Source organism: Ambystoma mexicanum, chromosome 13, assembly GCF_040938575.1.
Source record: "Ambystoma mexicanum isolate Mex_15411 chromosome 13, UKY_AmexF1_1, whole genome shotgun sequence".
Classification (NCBI taxonomy): domain Eukaryota; kingdom Metazoa; phylum Chordata; class Amphibia; order Caudata; family Ambystomatidae; genus Ambystoma; species Ambystoma mexicanum.
In genome coordinates this window covers 690,064,504-690,081,072 of record NC_090938.1, presented here as the reverse complement: position 1 = coordinate 690,081,072, position 16,569 = coordinate 690,064,504, and the positions used below count along the sequence as shown (strand labels likewise).

Sequence of the window (16,569 nt, the reverse complement as noted above, 5' to 3'; positions counted from 1 at the left end):
ATAGAGTTACTGTGTTGTGCAACCTGGCTGTGCCACGCCCCTCCTAAGTAGTGACGGTTCACCCAATAAATGTTTTCCATTTCCAGCACTGCGCGCGCGCCCACACACACACACACACACTAATAACCGTAGGAAATCATCACTGCAACGAAAGGGTTAATACAGCTACACCAAACTCTGCCAACTCCTTACTTTGCAGATTCAGTACAGCTAAACCAAGTCCTGGCAACAGATTACAGTGCATGTTAACCCTTCCCCTGCCTTGGGACGTATGTATACACACACGCCCACCTCAGCAGATTACAGTGCCTAGTGACACTAGGGAGCTGTAGAGGTACACCTTGACCTACATCTATATATGTGCAAACATGTAGGAGCCCCTCTACTGGGAACAAACACAGCCAGATAACCTGTTAGAGAGGCGCAGCTTCACCTCACTGATGAAGCCCAACTCTCCACCCAAGTCTCGGGAGGATAGCTCAGCGGCAACGTGCTCGCCTTGGAAGTAAGACGACACGGAGCGCCACCGGTTCGATCCCCGGGTCCGCGCTTAGAAAACTCTGGCTATTAAGTGAGGCATAAATAACCTATCATATCATAGCAAGGCAGAAACATGCGAATGGGGTTGCCCTCTTGTTCAGAGGGGAAGTGTGTGGTATTTCTTTATTGGACTGCCCTGGACGCTGGGACCCGACTGATATGCAGTTGTCCTCTGTGAAAGGTGCAGCCTGTAGGGCACCATGCTCGTCCTCAGTGGAGGTGCTCGCACATGCCTTTCGTAGGTATTTACAGGCAGGCACGCACCGATTCCCGTGGGAAATGGTGCTGCCGGCAGCAGTGAATGGGTTAACGCAGCTACAGCAAACGCGGCGTCGGCCAGCTCATTAGACTGCAGATTCAGTACAGCCGAGTTAAGTCCCGCCAAAAGATTAAAGTGCATATTTAATACAGGGAAACCAAACTCTGCCAACTCATTACACTGCAAATACAAGGCAGCCGCAGCAAGCGCGGCCAACCCCCCCACAGGGAACGCTGAGCACAGAGAATATTCCACACAGCTGTGGCAAAGAGTAGTTAACTCTTCTCGGGCCTCACACACTGGGAATCTAATACCTTCATGCAGCCCAGCCCTCCTCAAATATAATCACTGTGGGTGCGACCTTACATTGACCACTTCCGGGAGCATGGCTACAGGCATCCGTCTAGAGCCAGGGTCTGCTCCTGGTGGCCCTCCGTATGTCTTGAACTACGACTCCCATCATCCCTAGCCAGCATAGTCATTATCATGGGAATTGACGTCCGAAACAGGTTGCAGACCCCTGGTCGAGAGAGTAGCATGCATGCATCGGTGTAGTCATAGGCGGCAGCAAAGTTTACAGTCACAGATGGTTCCAAGACGTTCCCGGTGGTATGGACCACCCTCGCGGTGAGGCGAGAGGACCCTTCTACAGGACAGGCACGGGCACCAGAAGGTTGGCTACAGCCACCTTCCTGGAGCAGTGGCAGACTTCCAGCGGCGCCACCACGATTAGTTTGCAGAAGCAGGGCTACAGGCAAATTCCCGGCGGTATAGAGGGCTGGCGAGGGACTTCCAATAGATGGCTACCAACATTATCCTGGGACTGTTACAGCCCTCCAGAGGCACTGCCAGGATTATATTCCAGGAGTAGGGCTACAAGCAAATTCGTGGTGGTATAGACCGCTGGCGAGAGACATCCAACAGATGGCTACCAACAGCACGAGCATGGCTACCAACATTATCCTTGGGCAGTTGCAGGCCTTCGAAGGCACTGCCAGGATTAGATTCCAAGAGTAGGGCTAAAGGCAAATTCCTGTTGGTATAGACCGTTGGCGAGAGACTTCCAATAGATGGCTACCAACAGCACGAGCATGGCTACCAACATTATCCTGGGGCAGTTGCAGGACTCCAGAGGCACTGCCAGGATTAGATTCCAAGAGCATTTCTACAGGCAAATTCCAGGCAGTAGAGACAGCTGGTGAGGGAATTCCAATAAACGGCTAAAGGCAGTAGAGGTCTGGCTACCAGAGGCATCCTGGATCAGTTGCCAGCCACCATCCAGCAGTAGAGCACCAGGCAGCGTGCTGAGAAGGTCAGATAGTTTTCGAGGCTACTGCCAATTGAGGAGTTATTGACAACTCTGGCTACGAATGGAGAGCACTCCAAACTGTGCCGCTACAGACAACAGTATGCAGCCAGCACAGTACAGTCCCACTTAGCAGCCTGGAGCAAGGCTACAACAGCACTGAGGGGTAGGGTTGCAGGCAGACCCTTAGTAAAATCGCATGCTGCCTCTAGGGTCAATGACAATGTCCCTCAACATCTCCACGCAACGAGCAACCTGCTCACGGACCACCAACTCGGGGCCTGGAGTGGGCTGCGACAAAGCAGAGACCCCCATTGGGAAGGGTTGCTTACACGCGCACCGTCCTTACCACACTCGCAAGGATTATAAGCAGAAAACCAAGGGCGGTCCAAAGTCTAAGTCAACATCATTACAGAAAAACACAAGAGACTGCTTAATAGCCCTAGTCAAGGAGTTTGCTGCAAGAGGGCCGGACCGCGTCTTTCAACCGTGGCTGGCAGTCGTCCAATAGCCGACAAACAAACAGTCAGGGGAAAAAGGCGGGCACACTTTGTGCGCCGAGAGTTGAAGCAGGCACCTTGCATCACTTTGTGTTGTTAGCAAGAGGTATCGGCGCAGCACAATGCAATAGACTCTCTGGGGTCGGCCTGGTGATTAACTTCCGGGGGAGTTAGAGGGCAGGGTCTCATCGACTCCTTTCACCCTCTTGTGACACTCAGGGTGGTGATGTACCCGGCTCAGTAAGAACAGGCTCAAGAGCCATTAGCAAGTGTTGGGGATGCCCACCCTACCCGGTCATTTGCCCAATTATCATTGGCGCAAAGGACTCTCGGTGTCTGAACATTGAACATGACGCGGACACAGCAGGACGGAGGAGGGGATATATGCCAGCGTAAGAATCGGTGTGTGGATGTCACAGAGATACCGCTGGTCGATGACTACCCGAACGGTATCCGCAGAAATAACCGATGACTACCCGAACGGTATCCGCACGGTACCCGCAGAAATAACTGATGACCGGCTGAGCGGTATCCGCAGAAATAACCGATGACCACCTGAGCGGTATCCACAGAAATAACCGATGACTACCCGAGCGGTATCCGCAGAAATAACCGATGACCACCCGAGCGGTATCCACAGAAATAACCGATGACTACCGGAGCGGTATCCACAGAAATAACCGGTGACCGGCTGAGTGGTATCCGCAGAAATAACCGATGACTAGCTGAGCGGTATCCACAGAAATAACCGAATCCAAAAATGAGAAATGACCAAATTTATTTGGTCGAATTTGTTAGGTATTGTGTACATCCTTAATATATAGCTGTGGGGTGGAGTAAGGGTATAGGTGAAGGTAGGTGGAAGTGTGTGAGGATGCGGGGGATCCCTACTCCCCCCGCATGATTTTTTAAAAAAAAAATCGACCAAAACAAATTCGGTCATTTCTCGGTAGGTATTTTTTTTCTCGGTCATTTCATGGTAAACCCACCTAAACCCCTTTTTACTTCAGCTATAACCAGATCCCGGCTTATCTTCAGATGGCTATCCCTGGAAACTAAAACCACAGGCCATGGTTTTAAGTGAGGATGTGGCTGAGTGGAGCTGCACTTGAACCAGTCTCTGGTTCCACTCAGAGTCTTCATCCTTCTAGGGGTGTGCCTGGCCCACGGGTGCAGAGAGGGAGTCCTTAGAGCTCACATGCAGCTCGGCTTGCCCTTTGAAGCAATGCTTGAAAAAGGTGCCACAAAGCCAGGCTTTGCATACTACTGCAAGCATAGCTCATCAGGGCCTTGTGGTCCCAGGGTACCTGCCAGGTCCTGCAAGCATAGCTCATCAGGACCTTGTGGTCCCAGGGTACCTGCCTGGTCCTGCGTAGAACCCCTAGGGAGCAGGCAGGATACAGCACCCTTCTTCTTTTGAGCCAAACCACCCAAGAGTGGGAAACTTAAAATCCTGGGTGGAGCACTGGCATGTTCTTTTGAAGGGCAGGGGCCCACGGGTGCAACATACTGTACTATTAGAATCCACAAAGGTTTTGGAGAAAGCTCCTTGGATCTTTAAAAACATAGTTCCGATGGTACTGGCACTCGAAAGGCTTCAAGGATAACCAGGATCATTAACCTGCGGAAGTGTTCCTGGGCATCCAAGTAAGACTGCAACAATGGAGAACCAGCGACGGCATATGCCGAGCTTGCCTATGTAAGACGCGGGTTGCATCAAGCAGAAAAATCTTCATTCAGGAAATATTTAGATGGACGCAGAGAACTTGTTCTACCCAAAGCGTCGGATCCCAAAGGCCTCAAGTTGGTGAAGCTGTTGTTAACGAAAATAATGTTGAATATTAAACAAACTCGAAGGCCGGGATGCTGATTGGTTTTCAGGATATCACTCATTAATATTCATGAGGAAAAATGTGCATACATTTTTTTATATATTTTTATTGGTTTGTTCAACCTTTAAAAAAGAAACAAAAACGCAACACAATACATATACAACCAACACATATGTCTCTCTCATGTTACTCCATCTCATAAAAGGTCTCTTCTTCTCTAGTCCGTCCTCGTCGACAATCAACGCTGTCGAGACATGTCAACTAGACTTCCTTACATTTCATGCCATACCTGTTATGACTCTACTTCTAGCCAGGTTTTTAGAATTTGTAGAAAGTTAACTAGGGCAAATAGAGCTGCTCTGTTAGATCCTTTGCAGAGAACTTGCCACCACTCATCAGCGCTCTTTATTAAACGATGGAGGTTAATCACAGGGGCAAAGCAACGGCCCCTTTGCTGCTCCAGAGACTGGCAAGACATGATCAAATGTTTCAGGGTTTCCTTGGCTTTATTGCAGAATCGACAGTTAAAGTTAAAGGTAGCTTGTTTTGACCTTAGTCCGATCCGATCTCTCGTCGGGAAGACATTTAGTCTGAAGCGCATATACAGCGTTCTTGCGTGCTGATTCGGGAGGCGCATTAAATAGTTTGCGCGATGGTCATATGCTTTTGCCTCACCAGGTACATCAACCATTGAAGACGCATGCGCTCTTTGATCACAGGTTAGGATCCAGTCCAGTTTCCACAACTTTTTTTTTGCAGCCTCTGGCATACATTTAGAATCATTGCATGCAAATATGTCTCATGAATATTTATTAGGGGCATCCTGAAAATCCGACATGGATCCGGCCCTCGAGGCCTGGAGTTGGACAACCCTGGTACATACTGTGCGAGAGGTGCCATCTGTAGAAGTATCTGACGGGTCATGTCCTTGGTGCAAAAAAGGCTTTTAATTGGGAAATGGTTTTATTTTATGTTGGAGATGTGGGTGCAGTCCTGTCCCGGGTCTACAGGTTCCTGCTTAGGGTGCCGGGCAATCAGAATATATTGAGTTCCATGAAATTCTGTTTTGGGCAAACTTTTGAGGGAGAGGCGAGGCCCCCGACGTTCTGAATGGCCCACTTTGCACGCGCACACACTGCGCGTGTCCCCAATGAGGAGGAGCAGCCCAATGGCCAAGCGCGCACTACTCCTCCAGGCCAACTCACGCCTTTATCCTTCCCAAGTTGAAATAGAGTCCCACAAACGCGGACAATGATGGCAAATAGTAACACCAGTTACCAAGCGCTTTGAAGCTAGAATTTCCTGTATGAGGCACTATATAAAACACCAAAAATAAGGATTATATGCGTGCTGCTACTGGGATACCTGAAATATCTGAAGCGCAAGTATCTGAACTTCCTGCTAATGCAGACATGGGGTCTGATACAGGATGGGATGTTGAATAGTAACGTTGCCCAATGGAACCCCTAAAAGGGCATTTCATTGAATGCTCTTGGGGCAGACATAAGAACAATGACTTAAGATTGCTGTTAATGATTTGTGTGCGCATCTGTGCCATATCACAACATTGGCTGTGAGGAAAGCGTAAATAATTAAAATGGTAGTCTGGATCTGGTTTACATATTGTATCCGACCGTCCCGCGCGCTTCTGCGAGAGGCGCTACCAAAGGGACAGCAATTGTCTTGTTTCCGCCATTGTCGTGCTCCTTCTGAAAGACCCGCCTGCCAGGTCCGGTGGGAGGCCCGACCACCTGTCGGGTAAACCTACAGCAGCCCTCGTGCCCACTAGAGACTGGCTATAACGCATGGGTGAATGCAAGGCCCCCCGCCCACCAAGTGTAAACCAGCCCTCCTAGCCACGGGAAGCGGACTTTACTGCAAAGCTGGGTGCAAAGGATAAGCTGAGGCAGGAGCGGGAAGCAAGGCAGGGCCTCTTCGCTGAAAAGTAGTGCAGGTATGCGTAGTGGTGCAGGCCGTCTCTGCTGCGAGGTAGTGCAGCTTTGGGTAGTGGTGCAGGGCGTCTCCGCTGCGAGATAGTGCAGGTATGGGTAGTGGTGCAGGGTGGCTCCGCTGCAAGGTAGTGCAGGGCCTCTCCGCTGCTAGGTAGTGCAGGATGGGTAGTGGTGCAGGGTGTCTCCGCTGTGAGGTAGTGCAGGTATGGATAGTGGTGCAGGGCGTCTCCGCTGCGAGGTAGTGCAGGGCCTCTCTGCTGGGAGGTTGTGCAGGTATGGGTAGTGGTGCAGGGTGTCTCCGCTGCGAGGTAGTGCAGGGCCTCTCAGCTGTGAGGTAGTGCAGGTATGGGTAGTGGTGCAGGGCATCTCCGCTGCTAGGTAGTGCAGGGCCTCTCCGATGGGAGGTAGTGCAGGTATGGGTAGTGGTGCATGGCATCTCCGCTGCGAGGTAGTGCAGGGCCTCTCCGCTGCGAGGTAGTGCAGGTATGGGTAGTGATGGAGAGCGTCTCCACTGCGAGGTAGTGCAGGGCCTCTTCGATGCGAGGTCGTGCAGGTATGGGTAGTGGTGGAGAGCGTCTCTGCTGCGAGGTAGTGCAGGTATGGGTAGTGGTGCAGGTGTCTCCGCTGCGAGGTAGTGCAGGGCCACTCCGCTGCGAGGTAGTGCAGGTATGGGTAGCGGTTCATGGCCTCGCGGAGGCAATGCTGGAAAAGGAAGGCATGACAAGCCTCCAGGGTAAAGTAACAGCAGAGACCTCACCGGACCTCTTGAGCTCCTTTCCGGTGCATGACACGTGAATGGGGCAAACCCCGGAGGCCTGGCCACTGGGGTACCTCGAGCGTGGGCCAGTTTGATGACAGTTCAATAACGCAACTGGTAGCTTTGACCAATGCCACTGACCCAACACGCTAGATGATGCAATGTGTGCGCCATGCATTCTGCACAAAATACCCACTCAGGTACTACACAAACAGTCAGTAGCAAACAGCAATGAAGAGCGAGTCTCGACCGTGCCCACTGCCGGCCTGAGTTTGACCCCAGTCCCACCCTGCCATCTCGTCCCGCCTGGCAGTGTGGGCGTGCGTGCGCCCAGAGCCGGGCTGGTCACTCGTGCCTGCCTCCCTCCCACTCCCTCCGCTCCACCTGCCCTTATCTTCCCCACCTCTTGCCCCGCCACAGCTCTCTACCTCGGCTCTCGCCCGATGCCCCTCCTCCCCGCCCCTCCTTTTCTTCAGCTTCCCTGCTCCGTTCTCCACTGCACCGCTCCCTCTAGCCTTGATTCCGTCCTTGTGCCTCCATTACCATCTCCCACCTGTCCTCTCTCAATCTCCTCCTCCTCCCCCTCACCTGTCACTCGTGCTAACTTCCCATCACTACAGCACCCCCCTCTGCCTGCTCCTACGCCCCACCTTCCAGTCTGCACTCTGTAGCATCACCGCTGGACCCATCGCCCTCTTCTGCACGTGCCCCCCGACATCCCTATCCCCCCGGGCCCCATCACTCTTCCCCCACCATTCTCTTCCCATGCCCACTCACCCCATCTCTCTCTCCTAGCGCCCTGATGCCCCGGGTTTGAGCGCTATGGAAACCCCTTCAAACGCACAGACAGACAGAAAGACGTCAGCCCCTACCTGGCCGCGGCGGTGACAGGTGGGGACAGTCGGAGCTCCGAGAACAGGCGATTCCTGTTTGTGCAAAACTTTATCTACCTGCTTAGCCCCGCCCGGCGGGTGACGTCACCCCGGACGCTCTTATCCCTCCCCAAGGGAACGAACAAGGAAGCAGCGCAGGTGTGGGCCGAGCGAGCTGCGCGGCCAGGGAGCGGGGTATTATTAACTTCTAAACCGGCTCCTGACTTCCCTCCCACGGCTTGTTGGACGGCGGCCCAGTGCCTGCCGTGACCCGCCGGGAGGCGGGCTGAGGCCTAGTGCGCTGTGGATTAGTGCTTAGAAGACTGCAGCCTGCCCCTCGGAGCTACTTAGTGCATAGTGACTGGCCTAGCGCTCCTAAAATGATGAGGACGTGGCCGAGGGCTCACTGGGCTGTGGTGCAGTGACCAGAAGACTGCACAGTTGTGAGCAGAGTACTGATACTTGGAGCCTGGTAGAGCAACAGGCATCCTAAACATTTTGAGGAGCTGGAGGACAGTTTTAAAAAGGGTCGGGGGATTGCATGCGAGGCCATGAGCGATCCCCTCAACGCCCCTCCATGTACCTGCAGGCCCACTATCTGTTGTGCTTTTGTGACGAATCAACTTCCGGGGCACCAGTGGTCCAGGGGTGAATATCGGTTTCTAAACCATCAATCAGCACCACACCTCTAGTACACCAGAAGGGAGCCGAAGAGATTGGAATAACAAGCCAATTATAAAACTCCTTTTCCAATTTTGGTAACGCGGACAGAACGGCAGGCTTATCTCCGAAAGGTCATGGATCATTGGTTATTTGCAAAACTGCGAAAATACAATTATTAACCTATGATAAAAGGGACTGTCCAGTCAAGTTGTATAAAACGATCTACTTTATTATTATCACAACAGACAGTTCTAGCACACTACAAAATACAACCCACCCTGTAAAGGAATGCAGAGGACAGACAGTTTCAAAGAAGAAAGGGGATGTACTCTGGATACTGACAGGAGGGTATTCGGTATAGTAATTAATCACAATAGTTCAAGGATACTTGGATTCGGCACAAATGGAGCAATGAATTTAAATTTCTCTAGGGGCCTTCAGAGAAGCACCAGGGGGCCAGAACCACAATGTACCTTGTGCTTGTAGGTGTTCTTGGTGCTTGACAGGGTTGAGTCGGCTTCAAGGAGCTTTGCAGCTTCTATGACAGAGTTCAAGAAGGGAGACAGCTGCGGGTATCTGGCGATAAAACTGTTCAGCGAGCGAAGCTGAACAGACGGCTGCAGGCTGGCCAACATGGCAGCTCAGGTCAGGAATTGTTGTCTCAGTGCTGGTCGGCGGGTCTGAAGCACTAGTCGAAACATCTCAGAGGACTTTGGGCGACTGCAGCATAATAGCCAGTGTTGCAGTCGATTGTAGCTGGAGGGACTCGACTGACTCAAAAATGTCTTTTAAGACGGATGTTGGTAGATGCTCGTCGATGCACTCCTCCTAGCTTCTTCACTGGGCTCATGTCGTCCTTTAAGGCGGACGGCCCAAAGCTGAGTAGAGTGTTGCAGGCAACAGCCTTGTCTTTGGTTTAGTTGAGAGACTCTCTGGCACTTCCCACCTTGGAAGCTTGCTGCAGAGCCTAGCAAGGCACGCTGGGTGCTGGCTGGGTAGCGGTTCTGGAGTGGCTGGAGGGTCCTCTTTATTTGGTATCTCCCCCTGTTCCCTGTGAGTTGTTTAGGGCAGGAATCTTGCTTCACTCTTGCAGGTCCTGGCCTTCCATCACTGGCGGAAGATATCTCAGGCAGACCGTACCTTCAGCCAGGGTCCAATGATGGGTTCTTCCTTCTGCTTCTGGCGAGGCCTTCCGATGATCTGCCAAAAGGGGGGCTCAGCCCTCTTTTAAAGCCAAAAGGACCACAGTGATGGGTATAGGCTAAGCCTACCTTAAGGAACCAATCCTGGGCCCGACCATCAATCTCCTGTATGCGTGAGGTCATAATCAGAGTGCTTTGCAACAGAAAAGGTAAAGGGGTGAAAACATGTAATACTAAGTCCCACCCATCTTCCTGTTTGTTGTAGATCAAAGGGTCTCTCTGGTTAATGGAGCTCTCTGTGGATCCTGATTAAAGCGGCAGGTCGCCATTGCAGCTGCGGCAAAACCAGACCCTCTGGCTCCAGGAAACCACATTCTTGTACCCTATCAATGGGGACTTCCTGCAGGGAGATTACTGTAAACATGCAGTCCCAAACATGGCAGTTCACTGTCAATTGATACTGAGGGTGGGAGCTGGCTTCAGGATGACACCGTTGCATATTAAAGGTTGTTGGGGTTTCCTGTCCTCTTTGTTAGGCTCTGCAGCCAGGCCCCATGAATTATTCTATGAATGGTATGCAAATCACTGCCACCAGCTGCAGGGCCCAACAAAAGGACAGGGCAGATCCATATCCATGGAGCCTTTGCTAGTTAATGAAGCTGGCCATGGCAGGGGGAAGGTTTGGTCCTCCCCCTTCTGGATATGCATCCTGTACTTCTCCTGTCATATCTGAACTAAATATGACAGGGGGACTGCACCTGTTATTGTTATTGAGCTTATACCGTGCCAAAGATTGTGGGCATCCAGGTGCCGAGAGATAGATTGTGCAGAGGGAGAGATTAGGAACATTTATGCTAATTAAAGAGAATCGTTTTCAGTTGCTTTCGAAAAGTGAGATGATTCTCCATTTTACATAACTGTAAGGGCAGGGCATTCCATGCCATGGCCCCTAGAACATGGAAGGCCCGACCAAAACCTCGGGCTCTGTTTACCTGATGTAGTTCCAGTAGGAAACCCTCAGCTGATTGTAGATTTTTCTTAGGCTGGTGAAGATTAACCTTATCCTTCAGGTAAACTGGAGCATTACCAAAAATGCACTTGTGGCATGTGGCTAACAATTTAAACTGGATTCTAGTGGCCACTGGGAGCCAATGTAACTTTTTCCTTGCTATGGTCGTTGGCTCTGATCTTTTCATCTGAAAGATAATACGTATGGCTGCATTTTGGATTTTTTGCAACTGTTGGACTTCAGCCTTACTTGCGCCTCCTAAGAGTACATTAGAATAGTCAACATGTGGGAGGATCACTGCTCTCACAAGTTTGGTACGATTTTCTATTGAAATCAGTGGTGCTACCTGCCTAAGTACTTTAAGGTGGTAGTTAGTGCTGATTGTAATACCTGATACGTGGTCTTCGCAATCTAAGTTTACTTCCATGTATGTGCCCAATGTCTTCACCTTCTGAACTACCTTGATTTGGCTGCCGTCTATGGTAAAGTTGGCATATCTCTGGTCTAAATTGGTTTGTTTCTGCCGGGGACCAAAAAGCATAAGCTCGGTCTTGGCCGCATTCAAAAAGAGCCAATTAGTGGACATCCAACATTTTATCATATGGTATACCACATTCAATGTCTGTTGATCCTTCTCATGATCACCAGGAATATCTAAACCCAGCTGGAAATCATCAGTATAATTACAAAAAAATATCTGATCTCGACCTAGATCGCCACATAGAGGGAGGATGTAGATATTGAATAACAAGGGGGAAAGACACGCCCCCTGTGGCACTCTACATGTTATGATTTGTGAGCCTGTAGGCTGTGTCCTTCCAGAGTGCACGGGTCTATGCGTATGTCATGCAGGGAGCATAGGAAAATGTGTGCGGATTAGCCCAACATATTTTCTTGAGGTTGATCTACAATCATTCAATTTTATTTAAAAAAAGCCCTAATGACGCGCTCACCCACTGTGCAGATGGTTGAATTCCTCACAGCCTTCGCACTGTGCAGCCACCATACATAAGTGGTCTCTCTACTCCCAATTGCCCTGAAAACATCAGAAAGAAAAGTGAAGTCTAGGGGTCAGTGTTCATCAGTTCGGTAGCTTCTGGAGGTGATGTGAGTCGACTATATGTGCTCTCTGCAGGTTACACATAGATCGATGAAGCAGGTGCCTTAACCTGCTGCACTGCTGGCTCACACGCTTTAAGTGGGCTGAGCAATTGTGGGTGTGGCCTGTGTAGCAGGGGTGTGTGGCATAAAGGGGGCATGACTTAAAAAGCTCAGCCGGCGGCTTTCACAAGGGCCACCTGTACCAAACAAATAATAAAATAGTTGTCGGGGCTGCGGGCACAGCTATATGTTAAGGTTGTTCTTCCTAGGGCAAAAATAATATTCTACAATACTTATATTTGGCAAAGTACACATCACATAAACCAAACTGACAATATATATAATATGATTATTTGTAACCGTTTCCCCCCATTTTAGGAAACTTGAACCTTAAGCAAAAGAAAATGCACCGGGCCACCTGCTTCTTAGCTCACACAACACTCAGCCTGTACCTCTCCTTTTAAAATCCCAAAGCACTCCCACTACCATTGAATGCTGTGTCTGCAGGCATCCATAATTGGTCGCCTGTTTGAAAATGCTTTGCTGTTAGCAAATACAGCCCTGTCTTTTTGTGCCCTCAAAACACAAAGGGCGCAAAACGAGCCATCAGGAGCACCTGCTGTGAACGGCGGATTCCTCATCCTTTCTGGTCACAAGCCGGCTGCTCTCTTCCTGACCGAATGGGGTTAAGATGAGGTGGTTATGAATGATATGATATGGCATTTATAACGCGCCTATGCACAAGTGCTTCAAGGAGCGACAAGGTTGACAGCAACTGCTTTCCCGCCCAGCGCTCAGTCTCTGATGGTGTGGGGGTTATCCACCCTACCACCAACACAGGTGGCGGCGGAGGAGATGCCCCCCCCTTTCTCCGCTGGGGGGAATGCTGCCCAAGGAGCCACATTTGCTCGCTTCGGCCGTGCCGGCTGGGGGACCTCTTGCCCAGCTTCCACATTCTCAGTAGTCCTGGTAACCTCCCCTGCCAGTGAATTTCCTGATAGGGAGGCAAGTATCCCATCTAAGTCCCTGCCCTGCACCATGGCAATGATTGCTGCAAGCTTCCCTGGGTCCATGTTGTTTCAACAATTTATAAATGACCCCACTTTTTAATATATATATTTTTTAATAACCTTTACATTTCGGCATTCCAACTGCTTGCCCTGATTTTCAAGTGCCATTGATCATTGGCACACTTCGTTTTTATTAAATCCTATTTGTACAAAATGGTATCCTTTTCGTGCAAATAAGAATGTTAAACTAGTTCCATTCCCTTTGTTTGCACTGCTTACCTGTGCCGCGGTACCTGGACACGCTCTGTTAAATTACCCTTAGCCTGTTTTATTTTACAGTTCTAATGTTTCACTTGTAATGCTGACAAATGCCTTGATCTGTTTGGGCACCCTGCGCTTCCTGAGAAACGCTTTTATTTCAAATCATGCCTGAGGGGCAAGGCGAAACCACTTTTTTTTATAAACGTATCTCTGTGGTCATTCGCCTGCTCCCTGTTAGCTAATATCCAGCAAAAGGTCCCACGATCACAATTGTTTAATTCCTTTTGCTCCGTTTGCCCTGCTGAAAACACTTTTGAAAACACACAGTAAATTACTGCAATCTCCCCCCCCATTCCGCCATCCGAACATAATGTAAGGTCCCTGCACTTCCCACCAAGCTACCGCCTCCTTCCCTCTCTGCCCTTAACCCCCTGAGCGATCCTTCCTGCCCGATCCACATGCCACCCATCACTCCTTTGCACCCCCTGCACCACCCCTCCACAGAAGCTGCCACCCGAAAAAATGTCCTCTCGCTCTCCGTCGAACTGCAGGCTGCAGGAAAGGCGGCAGCAAGGTGGGCAGGAAACCAGGCTTCAGGAGCATCAAAAAGCAGAACGGTGCCAGTGATCAGGTGGTGCAGATCTGTATGGATGGGTCCCTAATCACCTTACCCAACAGGCCCACCACTTAAGTAACGAGTGCACGTTTGCACGTAAAGCAAGTGTATTGTACAATTGTCCAGGGAGGAGCTGGATGACCCTGTCGAGTCAAACTAACCCAAGTCTCACTGGACCACATAAGGTGACACATTATATACATTTTTGCAACAGGTAAAACACTCACATATGTTTTATGACTATCCACCCCTAAATGCGATTGGACAAAACCTGTACAAAGAAATCCCATCTTTCTCCAGTTCTTCCATTCCTATTGGCCGTTGTTATATTAACTACCATCTTTAGATCGTATTCATAGAATACCCCTCTTACAAGTTCGTCCGTGGTAGGTCATGACATCAGCACATGGTTACACATTCATATACAAACATAATTCATTGTGAGTCACAACTGGCCTGAAACCTCTTTACCTTAAATATAATTGCACATGGTTTGCATGGATACTTCAAAAAAGCAGAATAAACAGGTTCCCTTTGAACTGGTGATGACTATATCATCCACCCCAACTTTTACTGCCCTCTACTCTAAATGACTACAATTTCAGCACACGCGACACATCCTGAAAATACAATCGAAACCCCTGGGTATCGATCACTCTGGCCTTGAGTGCTACTTCACCCCATGTTTATGCTGCTCAAAACAGATGGCTGAAACCCTTATGCAAGCTCCCATGCACTTAAAAGAGATTACATCTGCTTTCATGATATTGGCAGGCCATAAAGACCATGGCTAGTTTGTTAGCTAAGCTGAACATCTGCAAAGGTCATAGTTAATAATTTACCCTTCTTCTGGCCTCTGAAAGTCTGCAAAACCAGTTTCTCAAATTCATTTAAAATTCACCTTAGTGAAACACCCTGACTGCTGTGTTTTAATCCATTTATAAATAAGCCCACTACATGTAGATTTATAAATCCCCTGTGTATGTATATCAGTGTGCATGCATGTTTAATAACTGTGATATTGTCTTCACAGTGGGTTCTCTATGAACAGTCGCCTTCCTTGCATGCGCATTATAAAAACTACCTGTTGCCCACTAGGCACTTCATAGGACACCATGTCTGGATCATGTTTTGTATTTCATTTGGTGGTTTTGGCATTTGTCTTTCTACGCATGTGCACATCTAATATTTTTTACTTTAAACAAAAAAAGAACACTTAAGTATCATATTCCATTCACATTTAACTACACTGGATTCATTTACAAAATTGTAACCTTGCGTTAACATAGCTGCATCCCCAGTTATCAATATGGCACACACAACATGAACCCCTCTTTATCAGTGGGATCTTTCCTGTCCACCCTAACATTACCCCTTTAGTTAATACTTTAACTAACAAATAATTTTCCTGTTCTTTATAATCATCTTCTCGGGGTACAACCCTAAAAACATCTCTCATACTGATCCCAAGATGGACATATTCCTCTGCTGAAAGACCCCAACTCAAACCCCACCAGTTCCGCAATCTACCCACTGCTCCACACAATCATCCCACCTTGGTGGAGGACACAAGCCAGTTTCAGACTGAGTACCCATGTGAGATGAAATGGCAGTGATTCTAGCCTTGGACAGAGTCACAATCCCCATGGCATCTGCTTTTGGTACCTGGACAGAAAGAACAACATCGTAGGAGCATTTGACAAGAGCAGAAAATAATAAGAAAAAATACCAAAATAGGCAGTCCAAAGACGGCTCATTTGTGATCCCTGCCTCATTCTCCATAACTACTCTGAGCTTATGCAAGGTGGCAACAGCCTGAGTAAGGGACCCATTCTCTGAATCATTGGGAGGCACAAACCTGAAACACGTTGAAGAGAGGGTCTCTGGAATGGCCCTTATGACCTCTATGCAACCGTCCACTCTCAGGATCAAGTATGAAAGGTGTAACTCGCTGTTTGGCCAGTCACAGACTGTACCATTGTATCAGAGATATGACAAAAGATATTCTCTCAGACAGAAATTCAAACTGTATCCTGTTGATGGTTTCAAGGAGACAGAATTCGCATCAATGGATCAGATCGACCGACAATAAAGCCAGATATTGGTGACGTCAATAGTGACACCAGGATATAGCTGCGTTAGACAAGAAGCAAATATGCATCTGTGCATGAAGCCACAAAGACATACACTAGATTTATTACTTGTAGACATGAAAAAAATGCTCATAACTCCTGTAGATAGAGGATGGGTACATTTACATAATGCTAAGAACCTTTCCTTTCTTTCGCCAAAGCGAAACCTCAAGAAGCAGAATATACAAGGACCAAGCTTGCTTATACTTTATTAAAAGTAACTACAAGAAGCTATGAAAACAAATAGGGACCCTATAGGGTGACTGAAGTGAATCAGGTATGAAAAGCCAGGCCTCAAATACAAGGAAGGGGAGAGATGATCCCACGCAACACAAGGTGCAGAGCTGGTGTTCAAAGCCAACGACAAGTGCAGGTGAAAAATTCCTGGTTCCCGAGGCAGCAATCCTCCCGCAGAAATGCAGAATAAAACCCTCATAATGACAGACAGAAGGGCTTCACATTGCGGTCCTCTCACACGTAACCCAGCAGGACTGGACAATGCCCATTTGCTCGTGAAAAGAAGCCGTTCCCAGTGAGTCCGAGTGGAATGATACAAGTGTTGCCCACCAAAACCTGCAGCCTGCAGGCACTCTCCCAGACTAGATGATCAGAGCAGA

At 49.1% G+C, this 16,569-nt stretch overlaps 1 protein-coding gene across 2 annotated transcripts in view; it reads right to left on the bottom strand.

Moving 5' to 3' along the window:
• The window catches only part of GRB7 (growth factor receptor bound protein 7), a 715,403-nt gene that overhangs the window by 282,470 nt on the left and 416,364 nt on the right, over positions 1-16,569 (bottom strand). The window contains exon 1 of one of the 2 annotated variants that reach the window (XM_069634745.1): positions 8,019-8,138. The exons of the other annotated variant lie outside the window; for it this stretch is intronic. The gene's annotated coding sequence lies outside the window, so the exon portion shown is untranslated. Of the gene's footprint in view, positions 1-8,018; positions 8,139-16,569 lie in introns of those variants that run through there. 2 annotated transcript variants of the gene reach the window in all.